Raw genomic sequence first — 15,813 nt, 5'->3', positions numbered from 1 at the left:
GTAGGAGGTAATGGCATTCAAGTTCCGCCACAGTTGCCGAACATCCGTCTCATCCTCCAGCATTAAAACAAACTTTTAACAAACTAAAAAATAACAAAAAGAAGGAAAATACGAACAGACTGCCGGCAGGGCAGCCATCGCCACGGCGCCCCTGGTTACACATGGAACAATAGGAAATGGCAAAGAAGGAAGGTTGGGAAGAGTGGAAGATTTGCCAGGTATTTTTTTCTGGGAAGAGTGTATACAGTTTCTCCAAGATGTGGTGACCTCTACTACTTGAGACTGCTTCTCCATCATGTCAAAGGGCCAGTATCCTTCGATTCATTGACGAAACATGATGGGGATATTCTTCCTTCCTTCAAAGACATCTGCAGAGAAAATGGTTTGTTGGAAGCTGGCGTCCATTGGCAACAAGCAATGGAAGAAGTTGAGACGACAAGACTCCCCAGTGCAATGAGGGATTTGTTTGTTGTTTTGCTGACAAATACTGACATCAACGATCCTCGACAATTATGGGATTGCTTCAAGAATTCAATGTCTGAGGATTACCTTGAAAGTGAGCGAAGAAGAAACAGTGATCAAAATATCACAATTGATGAGAGGCATCATGATCAGGCTCTGTTGTATATTCAGGACAAGCTTGAGAATTGCAATAATACACTGGAAAGCTTTTCCTTGCCTCGACTAAGAAATAAAAGGATGGACGTTGATGGTGAAAATGTTGATTTGAATTGAATTACAATAGATCAGAACAACAGATTTGTTGATGAGAAGGAGCCTCTGCTGAATGCTGAGCAGAGAGGAGTGTATGACCACGTGTGCAACTGCTTGCATAGAAACATAGAAACATAGTAAATGGGTGCAGGAGTAGGCCATTCAGCCCTTCGAGCCTGCACCGCCATTCAACATGATCATGGCTGATCATCCAACTCAGTATCCTGTACCTGCCTTCTCTCCATACCCCCTGATCCCTTTAGCCATTCCACATAGCCACATCTAACCCCCTCTTAAATATACCCAATGAACTGACCTCAACTACCTTCTGTGGCAGTCTTGCAAAGGAATCTACCTTCAATGATTTTTACTGATTCACCAGGAGGAACAGGAAATACATTTCTCACAAATTTGATCAACTCCAAAGTTAGACGTCATGGTGATGTGGCTATTGCTGTAGCATCCTCTGGTATCACAGCTACATTAATGCCTGGTGGAAGAACTACACATTCTCGAATCAAGATACTCATCCACGTGATGGAGAATTCAACGTGCAACATTGACAGCGACTTTAAAACGGGAGATTTCATCAGGAGAGTGAAGCTCATTGTTTAAGAAGGAACTGCAGATGCTGGAAAATCGAAGGTACACAAAAATGCTGGAGAAACTCAGCGGGTGCAGCAGCATCTATGGAGCGAAGGAAATAGGCAATGCCGAAACGTTTTGGGTCTGAAGAAGGGTTTTGGCCCGAAACTATTTCCTTCGCTCCATAGATGCTGCTGCACCCGCTGAGTTTCTCCAGCAATTTTGTGTACCTAGTGAAGCTCATTGTTTGGAATGAGTGCCCAATGATTAGGAGGGAGTGCTTTGAAGTGGTGGACAGAACTCTTCAAGATGTATGCCACAAAAAGGATCATTTTGGGAGGATTCTTACCATTTGTTGTGGCGATTTTCGACAACTCCTTCCTGTAGTGAAGATGGGAAATGATGTTGATGTTCAAAATTCCTGCATCAAGACATCCTACTTGTGGAGAACTTTCACCAAGTTTGAATTGAAGAGGAATATGCGATTGACCGAAGGTGAGTATTCTCAATTTTTGTTGAATGTTGGAGAAGACAAGATTGACAAGAATGAAGACAATGAAATTAACATTCCTGAAGACATGATTCTCTAAGCAAGAACACTGGAGGACTGCATTGATTACAGTATATCTATCCAGCATTCGACCACCCTGCAACATTATTCTCCGTGAATTGTATCTTGGTTCTTCACAACGATACGATGAGAAGAATCAATTCTACGTGTGTCAGGCGCTTTACTGGAACCATACTATTCTTTCAATACTGTTACTGACGGAATGAATGCTACTCACTTCCCAATGGAATTCCTTGATTCAGTCGAGATCTGTGGATTACCACCACACAAATTGGAGTTGATAAAAGGACCTCGAATCATTTTAATGAGAAACTTGCAACCCCCAAAGCTATGCAATGGAACGAGGTTGATTGTAGAACAGCTACACAATAATCTCATCATTGCTAGAATCAACATGGGTGCCTTTAAAGAAGAGATTGTTCTCATACCTAGGAAGACGATCAATTTGAAAGAAGTCGAAAACAATCCCATTAAGCGGATCCAATTCCCAATTCAGTCGAGTTTTGCGATGACAATTCATAAAGCTCAAGGACAAACATTGGAGAAGGTCTTGATATACCTCGAGAAACCGGTATTTCAACATGGACATCTATATGTGGCTCTTAGCCGTGGAAAGCTGAAGGAACAAGTAAAAGTATTACTGAAGGATGGGTCATCAACCAGAAATGTTGTCATTAGACACGTGCTTCGTTGAGTGATGACTCCTGCAGTAAGTGCTCGAATTTTCTTAAAGTTAAAGAAAGAACGCAAAACTGAAGGCAACAAGAGAGCAAGAAGGAACTGAACCAGAGTTTCGACACTCTTGATGATTGCTCCTCAGTTCAACAAGTGATGTTTAACACGGCAATCACATTTCTGCACACAAACAATTGAACATGATGCCTCACTCAGAAAGAGCTTCAAGGACACATTAAATGACATGTAAAATCTTGCCAGTTGGATTGGCTTTTCGGATAGAAAGTAGTTGGAGCTGCTGTCATGTTTCCTGACAAACCTTGCAGAAGGATTATTTACTGCAAGAGATACAACCACAGGCCTGCACATCTAGGGTATATGTATCAGGTTCAGTTCAATTATTGAGTAAATGATGATTGCCAAGATATTGATGGTTGAGGATTTTGTGTTGGTAATGGCATCTTTATCAAGGTTATGTGGTTAGATTCTGCCTTGTGGGAGATTATCTTTACTTTTCTGTTGTTTGACATGAATGTTACTTGCCACTTTGGACTATTGTCGAGGTCTTTTGTATGGCAGCATGGCCTGCATTTTCTCAGGAGTTGCAAGTGGAATTGAAAATTCTGTAACCATCAGTGAATATCGACTTCGGATCTTAAGATGGAGGAAAGGTCAGTATTTGAAACTATTTGGGGCCAGTGCAATGTTTTTTTTACCCTTGATACATATTTACTTCAGTTTTATCAGAATTCCTTAATACCATGCCGCTCACATGCTGCCTTTTTGTCTAGAGCTGTCATTCTCACCTCATTTCTGGATCCCAGATATTTAGACTGTACGTCTTGGGGATCAGCGAGAAGTAAAGCAAGGACAGCATGGAACAAGCGACACAACAAGACGTTGCCAGAAAATACCTAAATCAGTATACGATAGCACAATGTTTTTTTATTCGTATGTTGTTGGATTGATAGATAAAATTGTCAATTGGAAGTTTATAAATATCCACATCGTAATAAATATCTCTTTTTTACATCATGCCAAGAAGCAGGAGCAAACGAGTTGCAGGATGGTCAATAGACAATACACAATAGGTGCAGGAGTAGGCCATTTGGCCCTTCGAGCCAGCACCTCCATTCAATGTGATCATGGCTGATCATCCCCAATCAGTACCCCGTTCCTGCCTTCTCCCCATATCCCCTGACTCCGCTCTTTTTAAGAGCCCTATCCAGCTCTCTCTTGAAAGCATCCAGAGAAACTGCCTCCACCGCCCTCTGAGGCAGAGAATTCCACAGACTCACCACTCTCTGAGAAAAAGTGTTTCCTCGTCTCCGTTCTAAATGGCTTACACCTTATTCTTAAACTGTGGCCCTTGGTTCTGGACTCCCCCAATATGGGGAACATGTTTCCGGCCTCTAGCGTGTCTAAGCCCTCAATAATCTTATATGTTCTCAAAGAGACATTGAGAAGCAGTAAGGAGCAGAAGGGAACAAGAGATAGAACAAGAAAGGACTGAACCTCTTGAGGATCTCCAAAAAATAATGGAAGTTTGCATGGAACAAGAGACACAACAACTTGTCAAAATACAGCCAAAACGGAACAAAATAGTGTAATGTATTTTTTAATCATATGTTAATTCTTTGATATTTATAATTTCTTTAGAAGTTTATAAATGTCTACAATAGATAAAATTGTCTTTACGAGTTTATAAATATCTACATCGTGATAAATATCTTTCTCTTTTATTACATTATGCCAAGAAATGGGAGCAAACATGTTGTAGGATGGTCAAGGAACACCACAAAGAATCGTTGAGAAGCAGTAAGGAGCAGAAGGAAACAAGAGACACAACAAGAAAGGACTGAACCTCTTGTGGATCTCCAAAAAATAACGGAAGTTCGCAGGGAACAAGAGACACAACAATAAGTTGATAAAATACAGCCAAAACGGAACACAATAACGAACGGCTGGGAATTGTTCATGGGAAAGTGTTAGGTCAAGAAACTCATGAAATCAGATGAAAATGCGAATGAAGCACAATCTAACCTGGTTCAATGAATCAAGCTCTGTAATGAAGTCAGAGAAAAGCACGAGTCATTGATGAAAGTACCACTGCCTGAAAAGGAGCTTGAAAAGCAAAATCAGTGGTTTCAACAAAGCATGGAAGCTTTTAATGGTTTTATATAAGATGACGAGAGGTGGTTATCTGGTTGGACAGCAAACTACACACCCCATCGCTGAACGAAATCAGACCTGAAGACTGTGTTTCAAATGTCTCAAAACACAAATCTAGGTCATCATCATGTGCATCTTCAACGGCCTCTGCTCATATTAAAGTTCAGGCAGATATGACTGCTCTCTTGGAAAGGGCTGCTGCCATGAAAAAGAAGCACATGCTTGAGGCACAAATAGAGCAGTTGAAAAGAGCGACTGAGGCCCAAGAGGAACAATTCAATAAAGAGATGGAACTGCTGGAACTAGATGGAGATGGCAGTAGCCAATGCACGGATCAATGTGCTTGAGGCAAAGAGATCAAGAAGAAGTGGGCACACATTGGGGCGGTGTCCACAGATCAGGAAGAAGGGGCACAGAGAAAAGATAGACTTCTTAAAGGAGAAGTGAGTCTGCTTTGGATGTTTGAAGAAAGGTCACATGAGCAAAGACTGCAAGAGTCGTATGATTTGTAATGTGTGCAATCAAGATCATCCTGAAATACTTAATAATAATAATAATAATAATAATAATAATAATAATAATAATAATAATATCTTTTATTGTCATTGCACGTCAGTGCAACGAGATTTAGTATGCAGCTCCAACCGATGAAAAAGAAAAGTAAAATAAATAAATAAGCTGTGTGTCGTGGCCATCCGAGGGAGACAGTCCAGGGGGGGTGGGGGGCACTCAGCAGGGCCGGTTCAGAGCCGCTATAGCTCTTGGAATAAAGCTGTTTCTGAGTCTGGAGGTTCGGGCGTAGAAGGCCTTGTAACGTCTGCCGGAGGGAGTAGTTCGAACAGACCGTTACAGGAGTGTGATGAATCTTTATGGATGCTGAGGGCCTTCCTGAGGCACCGTGTGTGGTAGATGCCCTCCAAGGCTGGTAGCTCTGACCCAATAATCCTCTGCGCTCTGTGGACGACGCGCTGAAGAGCTCTCCTCTCCGCCTCCGTGCAGCTGAGATACCACACAGAGATGCCATACGTTAATATGCTCTCTGTGGTGCAGCGGTAAAACGTTGTCAGCAGCTGTTGGGGCAGACCAGTCCTTTTTAATGTCCTCAGGAAGAACAGTCGTTGCTGTGCCTTCTTGACCAGCACAGCGGTGTTGGTGGACCATGTGAGGTCCTCTGAAATGTGAGTGCCCAGAAACTTAAAGCTGGACACTCTCTCCACACTTTCCCCGTAAATGGAGATTGGGGTGTATTCTCTATTATGGGACCTCCTGAAGTCAATAATCAGCTCCTTGGTCTTGGAGGTGTTTAGTGACAAGTTGTTACGTATGCACCAGTCCGCCAGGTTCTGCACCTCCGCTCTGTATTTTGTTTCATCACCGTTGGTGATCAGCCCAATCACTGTTGTGTCGTCTGCAAACTTCACGATGGTGTTGGTGTCGAATGCAGGAACACAGTCGTGAGTGAAGAGGGAGTAGAGCATGGGGCTTAGTACACAGCCCTGTGGTGTGCCGGTGCTCAGGGTGATGGTGGAGGACAGGTGCGGGCCCAGTCCCACTGCCTGTGGTCGCTCTGTCAGAAAGTTCAGGATCGAATCGCATATCGGCGAGCTGAGGCCTAGCTGGTGGAGTTTGGTGGTGAGCTTGGTGGGGATGACCGTATTGAATGCAGAGCTATAGTCAATGAAGAGCATCCTCACGTACGTGCCCTGTCTGTCCAGGTGGGTCAGGACAGTGTGAAGAGCCAGAGAGATGGCATCCTCTGTTGATCTATTTGCCCTGTATGCAAATTGATGAGAGTCCAGTGAGGCAGGTGTAAAGAAGTGTCATCAACACACTGTAGCTTTACCTCTTTTATTCATACTGTAACATTACAGAAAGTACGTGCTCTGTCACGGAAACTAGAGAGCGATCAGTGGGTGGGGAGGTTGTAATTATACTTGTGATATGGGGAGTGGTTAGTAGTGATGAGGTAACTATATTAAAGGTACATGCACATGTCATCTACATCCTTCCCCTTGGAAACGAAAGGCAAACAAAATAGTGACAGGGCGACCACGTCTCATGCGCTATAAACGGAGAAGCAAAGTCACCATAGCGGACAGGCGGCTTGACGACACGTCCCGTCCGGGTTCGCATCTCGCCATCTTCCCTCCCTGCAGGAAGAAGTGGAACAGGTGCAGACTGCCGAGCCGGAACGGGGGAGCTGGGAGGGGATGGAGGAGACGTAGATGAAGGAGGGGATGTGGGCACAGCAGCAGGCAGCGCGCGGGCAGGATGAGCCAGGGGAGGAACGGACTGATAGAGCTGAGAGGGCAGAGACCGAGGCATGCGAGGAGCAGAGGGCGGAGCAGCGGCCAGAGGCAGAGACTGCAGCGGGGGAGCAAAAGGGTCCGCGGGCGGTGGTGGAGGCTCGTTGACGAGCCGCAGGTGTTGGCGGGACCGGCGGTAGACGGTTCCCGCATGGTCGACAAGATAGGACCTAGGCGAACCAGCAGAGCCGACGATGGTGGCTAGCCTGGAGTGACCGGAGGGGGATTGCATGCGGACGACCTGACCGGGGAAAAGGCGCGGAAGGGGGCGGCAGGACTTATCATGGGAGCGCTTCTGGACATCATGCTTGAGGGCAATGCGTTCCTGGACAGCAGCGGGCTTGAGGACGGAGGGCATGAGGGAGCGCTGGGCCACCGGGATCGGAGGTCTGGTGGTGCGAGACATGAGCCGCTGAGCAGGGGAGCCCATGGCAGGGTCGCGGGAGATGTTGCGAAGGTTAAGGAGGGCTAAATAAAAATCGGAGTGAGACAAGCGACACTGTTCCAGCAAGTCCTTTGCACTGCGGACGGCGCGCTCGGCCAGACCGTTGCTTTGCGGGTACTCAGGGCTGCTGGTGAAGTGGCAGAAGTTCCAGCTGGCCTAGAAAGCCCGAAACTCGGAGCTCGTGAACTGGCTGCCGTTGTCCGACTGCAGGCTGGCCGGGGAGCCGAAGGTAGAGAAGTGGCGGCGCAGCTTATCGATAACGGCCGAAGAGGTGAGGGAGTGCAGCTGGTCAACCTCGAACCAGTTGGAGTAAGAGTCGACAAGGACCAGGAAGTGTTTGCCTCGCCACTCGAAAATGTCAGTGGCAACCGCCATCCAGGGCAGTTCGGGTGCAGGCTGCTGCAGAAGCGTCTGTCGCTGTTGGTGGGGGGCGAGACTGTTGCAGGTGGAACACGAGGAGACCCTCTCCCGGATGTATTGAGCCATACCAGGCCAGTAGAACTGGCTCTGGGCATGAGACAAAGTGGCCTCGGCCCCAGGATGAACGCGGTGGGCGGCCTGAAAATAATGGTCATGCAGCGCAGCAGGCACAACAACCTTGTGTCCCTTCACAACCACGCCATCGTGCAGTACGAGCTCATCACGGACCAGGAAGTAGGGCACGGCGCCAGCCGGCAAAGCGGAGCGACGGTCGGGCCAGCCCTGCTGGATGATGGCAGCAAGCTGTTGCAGGGCAGGATCATCGGCAGTGTGCTGGACCAGGGACTTCATCTGCTGCGAAGGGACAATATTTACATTGAGCACCATCAGGTCAGACATTTCATAGGGGTGGCGATCGATGGACAATAGCGGGGCGCGGGAAAGCGTGTCGGCCACAAACATGTCTTTGCCCTTACTATAGACGATCTCGAAAGTAAAACGCTGGAGCTGCAGCATCATGCGCTGCAGTCGAGATGAGGCAACATGGATCGGCTTGTTCAGGATGGTGACAAGCGGCTGGTGGTCGGTTTCGACGGTGAAAGTGTTGCCCAGGATGTAGTCCTTAAACTTTGAGCAGGCAAACACCACAGCCAGCAACTCCTTTTCGATCTGAGCATAGCGCTGCTCTGCAGGGGTCATGGTGCGGGACGCGTAGGAAACAGGCAGCTGCAGGCCGTCATGGAGCTGTAGACAAGCGGCACCGAGCCCAAACTGAGAGGCGTCGCAGGTGATGATAATGGGACGCTGCAGGTCAAAATATTTGAGTGTGGGGGTACTGATCAGCCTGGATTTTAGGATGTCGAAAGCTTTCTGGTGTTGAGGGAACCAAGCCCAGGCCGTGTCCTTCTTTATCAAATCCCTCAGGGGTGCACTCAGCTCGCTGAGGTCGGGGATGAACTTCCCCAGGTAATTAACCATGCCCAGGAACCATTGCAGGCTGGGCACATCAGTAGGTGATGACATCCCGGAGATGGCAGCCGTTTTCTGTGGGTCGGGTTTCAGCCCCGAGGCTGTGAATACATGTCCAACATATGTGACCTCTGGGACGCGGAATCGGCACTTCTTGGGGTTTAGTTTCAAGTTGATCTTCCGGGCCCGGTCTAGGACTTGGCGGAGGTTGAAGTCATGCTCGGCGACATCCTTACCATAGACCAGGATGTCGTCAACGATGATGGCACACGGTAGACCGGCAAACAGCTGCTCCATTGTCCGCTGGAACACCTCGCTGGCAGAGTTGATTCCGAATAGCATTCGGAGGAACCTAAACCTGCCGAAGGGGGTGCTGAAAGTAGTCAGGTAGGAGGACTGCTCGTCAAGCGGTATCTGCCAGAAGGAGCTCTTGGCATCGAGGACAGAAAAGATTGTGGCCGGACCAACCTGTGCAGCGACGTCCTCCACTGTTCTCATGGGCTAGTGCGGGCGTTTGATGGCAAGGTTCAGGTCTTTGGGGTTGATGCAAATGCGTATTTCGCTTTTGTCCTTTTTCGCGGCAACCACCATAGTGGAGACCCACCTGGTGGGTTCGCTGACCACCTTTAGGATGCCCATTTGTACCATACCATGCAGTGTTGATTCAACTTTGTCCTTCATGGCGAAGGAGACACGGTGTGGTGCACGGATCACAGGCTCGACCTTGCGGTCGACAACAATCTTGTAGCTGCAGGGCAGCTCGCCCAGCTCTTCATCAAAGCGGTCAGGATATTCGACCAACGGGTTCATTAGGGCTTGCACCTTGTGGATGTCACGGTGGCAGGAGACCAGGCCCAAGTCCTGGCAAGCTTGGATGCCCAACAGGGTAATGCAGTTGGAATCGAGAAGATAGAAAGTGAGGGGCCGAGAGGTCTCCAGTATCTTGCAGTGCAGAGTTGCCTTTCCCACAGGAACAAGCACACCTCCCCCATATGCATGCAAAGTGGAGCGATCAGAAGTAACTTGCTCATTATTTCTTATCTTCCTGAAGAGACTTGTTGACATTACATTTGCGATGGCCCCGGTATCAATCTTCGCGGTGAAGGTCGAGTTGTGCACAGTTACACGAACTGAAGGGTCTGTTATCACAGCAGGTGCATCCAACAGAGAAAATATGCTGGTCTCCCCCTGAGAGGAAACCGAGTCAGACACAGGGAGTTCGTTGGGCTGGTACTGGGAACCGAGCTCGCTATCAGCTTGCTCCAAGTTGTTTAACATATGCCTTGGAGCAGCAACAGGCTTCCCACGGGAACGACAGGCAGCAGAAAAATGGTTCAATTTCTTGCAGTAGTTGCATGTTTTACCCAAAGCAGGGCATTCATTGAACTGATGAGTGGAAAAGTTACAATTGGGGCACCTATGCTGGGTACGTCCCCCAGGAGCAGTGCCGGACCCCGGTGGTCGTGGCGGGGTCGTGTTCCGCCGATGGCTAGTAACGCTGGCAAAGTTAATGTCGTGATCAGCCGGTGACACCGCCGAGGTGACAGCTTCGGCCAAACGGCAGGTATGCATAGCCCCATTAAAGGACAGGTCGGGCTTGCGCAAAAGTTCAGCCCTTAGCTTTTCATCGCAGAGACCATAAACCAGAAGGTCCCTGGTCAGTTCCTAGGGGGTCAGCATCTCAAGGCGGCACCGTCTGGCCAGGTGCCGTCTGACCGTTCCAGGGCATCGGGACCAGCCAGGTTGAGAAGCAGAGAAGCTTTGACCTCTGGGGTGGCGGCAGGATGAGCGATTGTGACATAGTGGTCGAAGTCACGTCTAAGCTCATCCTGCCGCCACCCCAGAGGTCAAAGCTTCTCTGCTTCTCAACCTGGCTGGTCCCGATGCCCTGGAACGGTCAGACGGCACCTGGCCAGACGGTGCCGCCTTGAGACGCTGACCCCCTAGGAACTGACCAGGGACCTTCTGGTTTATGGTCTCTGCGCCTACTCCTGCACCTAATTTCTATGTTTCTATGTTTCTATGTTTAAAGACATCCCATCGATGGGCAATGTCTGAATCGAAAACGAGCACATCGGGTTTGCGGCAAGAAGTGGCCATAATGAGGAAATAGAGAGAGGGAACAGGAAACTGGGGCAAAACTAAAGAAACAACCGATAAACAGGAGGCGCAAGGGTAAGAGGTATGACATCATGTAAAGAAGTGTCATCAACACACTGTAGCTTTACTTCTTTTAATCATACTGTAACATTACAGAAAGCACTAGCTGTACGTGGTCTGTCACGGAAACTAGAGAGCGATCAGTGGGTGGGGAGGTTGTAATTATACTTGTGATATGGGGAGTGGTTAGTAGTGATGAGGTAACTATATTAAAGGTACATGCACATGTCATCTACAGCAGGGATGCTGGATTTGATATGGGAGAGGACCAGCCTTTCGAATCACTTCATTGGGATTGGAGTTAGGGCAACCGGGCGGTAGTCGTTCAGGTTGGTGACTTTGGACTTTTTCGGCACCGGCTGGCTGTTTTCAGGCACTTGGGGACCATTGCCAGAGATAGAGATAGATTGAAGATTCTCGTGAATACCTCCGCCAGCTGTACTGCACAGTCCTTTAGTACCCTTCCCTGGACTCCATCCGGGCCTGCAGCCTTGCGTGGATTGATCCTACATAGAGCGCACTGTACCTCCTGAGTGCTCAGTGTTAAGGCCTGTCCCTCCGCCATGGCCGGGGTTATTCCACACCTGGTGGTGTTGCCAGTTTCGAACCGGGCAAAGAAGGTGTTCAGTTCGTTGGCCAGTGTGATATCACCGTGGGGGCAGGCGGGGCTGCTCTTGTAGTCAGTGATGTCCCTGACACCCTGCCACATGCTTCTGGTGTCCGCGGTATTGAAGTGGTCTTCTACCCTTTGCCTGTGGATGTCTTTGGCCTTTTTTATGCCTTTGTTCAGGTTCGACCTGGCCGCACTGTAAGCAGAAGTGTCCCTGGATTTAAAGGCATTGTTGCGTGCCCTTAGCAGATCCTGAACCTCCTTGTTCATCCAGGGTTTCCGGTTTGGGAACATCTTTATTTGCTTGTCCACTGTGACAGTCTCCACACAGCAGTTGATGTAGGAGAGCACAGTGGATGTGGACTCCTCCAAGTCTACCTCTGTACCACTGGTAGCCTGTTGTTCAAACAGGTCCCAGTCGGTGCGATCAAAGCAGTCCTGGAGTTGTAGAGTGGCGTCCTTGGGCCATATTTTGACCGTCCTTATTGCAGGTTTGGTCTTGCGGATGAGGGGTTTGTATGCAGGCAGTAGAAACAGTGAGAGGTGATCGGATTGCCCCAGGGATGGACAGGGGAGAGCTCTGTAAGCGTCTCACATTGAACAAAAGAATAAAGAGAAGAAGCCGGAGAATACAGAACAGAATGAGAAGCTAACTGTGAGAAATGCTGTTTCCTCACCTCATATGTCATGGCCGTCCGAAGAGGGGGTGCGTTGGGTGCGACCGCACCCCCCCTTTTTTCCCCCTAAGAAAAAAGTCACCAAAAAATAAATAAATTTTAAAAAACGGAAAAAAAAAACGGTTCCACTTTGGAAACGGCCAGTTCTCTGTTCTCCCGTCCCTGGGCAGGAGTGGCTGAATCTGAACCCAACGGCTGTAACCAGACACCGCTGCAGCGGAGCCCGCTCCCCGCGCCTCCCCCCGCCGCCGGGACCCAAGCCATCTTCCACCCACACTACCCCCGCTGGGCCCACGCCACCCCTGCTGGACTCATGCCACCCCCGCTGGGCCCACACCGCACCCGCTGGGCTCACGCCACCCCCGCTGGGCTCACGCCACCCCCGCTGGGCCCAAGCCACCCCCGCTGGGCCTGCGCCGCCCCCGCTTGGCCCATGCCACACCCGCTGGGCCCATGCCACCCCCGCTGGGCCCATGCCACACCTGCTGGGCGCACGGCAACCCCACTGGGCCCATGCCACCCCCGCTGGGCCCACGCCACCCCCACTGGGACCACGCCACCCTCGCTGACCCCTGTTGGGCCCACGACACCCCCGCTGGGTCCATGCCACCCTCGCTGACCCCTGCTGGGCCCACGCCACCCCTGCTGGGTCCACGCCACCCCTGCCGACCCCCGCTGGAGTGAGAGATAGAGGAGGGGTGAGGGAAAGGGGGATTATTTTGTGAGATTGCAAAAAATTTAGAGCTATTATATTTTCTCCGCCATATGAATAATATTAAACAATATCAAATAATATCAATATAATAACAATTGGAACTGCTTTCTTTTCCTTGATAACAATACTGAAAAATATGAATTCCATAGTTTGTGACATAAATACACATTTTAATGGGATCATTATATACAGATGTAACATTTCAATTTCGAGATCGGGGGGAGGGGGGGGGGGAAATTATGCGTCAAGCCGATAGCCTAATCGTTAAAGAGTTAAAAGATAGCCTAATCGATAAAGAGCTGAGAAGAGGAATCAGAGCTGCCAAGGAAAGGTACTCTGAGAAGTTGAGGTTCTCAGTTAATGACTCTTCTTCAGTTTGGAAGGGCATGCAATAAATCACCAGCAATAAGAGGAAACCCCTCCGCTCTTTGGACAATCGTCAACTGACGAACGACCTGAATGAGTTTTACTGCAGGCTTGAAAATCAGAAAGGTAACTCTGGTACCCCTTCCCCAACAAACACAGCCAGACCCCAGTCTGCAAAGAATGGACCCTGCACCCTCTCCTTCCCATTCACCACTTCACACCTACTTAAGGCAAGACTCCAGTATGAAAAGAGTGGACCCTTTCCCACCCCAACCAACACTTCACACCCACTCACAGCCTGACCTCAGTCCGCAAAGACTGGGCCTTTCTACACCCACCCCACTCCAATCACCACTTCACACCCAATGACCTCCACAGACACCTCTGTCAAGCTTCTCAAGTTTGCGGATGACACAACCCAGATTGGACTGATCCAGGATGGGGATCTTTGTACTCTTTTCAGTTTGACATCTTTCCTATAACATGGTGCCCAGAACTGAACACAATATTCTAAATACGGTCTTACCAACGTCTTATACAACTGCAACATGACCTCCCAACTTCTATACTCAATACTCTGACTGATGAGGGCCAAAGTGCCAAAATACTTTTTGGCCACCTGATATACCTGCGACACGACCTTCAAGGAACCATGCAACCATCAACCATTCCTCTGCCCACCTGGCTGATTGATCCAGATCCTGCTGCAATCTTTCACAACCATCTTCACTATATGAAAAACCACTCTCATCTGTATCATCAGCAAACTTGCTAATCTTGCCCTGTTCTGTGATGTTTCACAGAGTGCTGGAGTAACTCAGCGGGTCAGGCTGAGTATAGATGTTGGGAGGTCATGTTTGAGTTTCATAAGAAGTTGGTGAGGCCGCATTCAGAGTATTGTGTTCTGTTCTGGGTTCCATGTTAGAGGAAAGATGTCATCAAACTGGAAAAGGTACAGTGAAGATTTATGAGGATGTTGCCAGGACTAGAGGGCCAGAGCTATAGGGAGAGGTTGAGTAGGCTGGGACTCTATTTCATGGAGCACAGGGGGATAAGGGATGCTCTAATAGAGGTGTATAAAATCATGATTTGAATAGATATGGTTGAGTCTTTTGCCCAGAGTAAGTGAATCGAGGAGCAGAGGACATAAGTTTAAGGTGAAGGGCAAAAGATTTAATGGGAATCTGAGGGGTATGTTTTTCACACAAAGGGTGGTAGGTGTATGGAACAAGCTGCCAGAGGAGGTAGTTGAGGGAGTGACTATTGCAACATTTAAGAAACAGTTAGATAGGTACATGGATAGGACAGGTTCGGAGGGATATGGACCAAACGTGGGCAGGGGGGACTAGTGCAGATGGGGCATGCTGGGCCGAAGGACCAGTTTCCACACTGTATCACTATGACTCTATCTTTCCCTCTCAAACCCATTCACCTGCCTTCTCCCCATTACCTCTGACACCCGTATCAATCAAGAATCTATCAATCTCCTCCTGAAAAATGTCCATTGACTTGACCTCCACAGCTGTCTGTGGCAATGAATTCCACAGTTCACCACCCTCTGACTTAAGAAATTCCTGCTCATCTCCTTCTCAAAGGAATGTCTTTTAATTCTGAGGCTGTGGCCACTGGTCCTAGACTCTCCCACTAGTGGAAACATCCTCTCCAAATCCACTCCATCCAGGTTTTTACCAGGCTGGGACAGATGGCAACAGCTTCACACCGTGTCCTAAAGCTTGTGTCCTGTCCTGCATCACCCAAGGCAGCAGAGATGTTATAGGAGAGAGCAAGCACCGTAACAAAATAGCTCACGATGGTTTGGGTAACATTCAGGAATGTCTATGCATGGCACATCATGAATATTACTGAAGAACGGTCTTGACCCGAACTATAATCTATACCTTTTCTCCAGAGATGCTGCCTGACCCACTGAGTTACTCCAGCACTCTGTGACATGTCACCTATCCATGTTCTCCACAGATGCTGCCTGACTCGCTGAGTTACTCCAGCACTCTGTGAAACGTCGCCTATTCACATTCTCCGCATCCTTTCCACCCATAAACCTCTCTCTGCCTTTACATTTCACTCCTCTTTCAAATCTGCTCTACTTATCTACATGCATTTTTCTTCTTCACTTTTTATTCATAGAATGATGCAGTGTGGAAACAGGCCCTTCAGCCCAACTTGCCCACACCGACCGACATGTCCCATCTAAACTAGTCCCACTCACGCGCGTTTGGCCCATATATCCATCTAAATCTGTCCTATCCATGTACGTGTCCAAATGTCTCTTAAACATTAGGATAGTCCCAGCCTTAACTACCTCCTCTGGCAGCTCGTGATACACCCAGCACCCTTTGTGTGAAAAAGCTACCTCAGATTCCTGTAAATTTCTGAAATATTGGTCATAAATTTGGTGCAAAATTGCTCC

The sequence above is a fragment of the Amblyraja radiata genome, chromosome 1 (genome assembly GCF_010909765.2).
Source record: "Amblyraja radiata isolate CabotCenter1 chromosome 1, sAmbRad1.1.pri, whole genome shotgun sequence".
Classification (NCBI taxonomy): Eukaryota; Metazoa; Chordata; class Chondrichthyes; order Rajiformes; family Rajidae; genus Amblyraja; species Amblyraja radiata.
Note: the sequence above shows the minus strand (reverse complement) of the source record.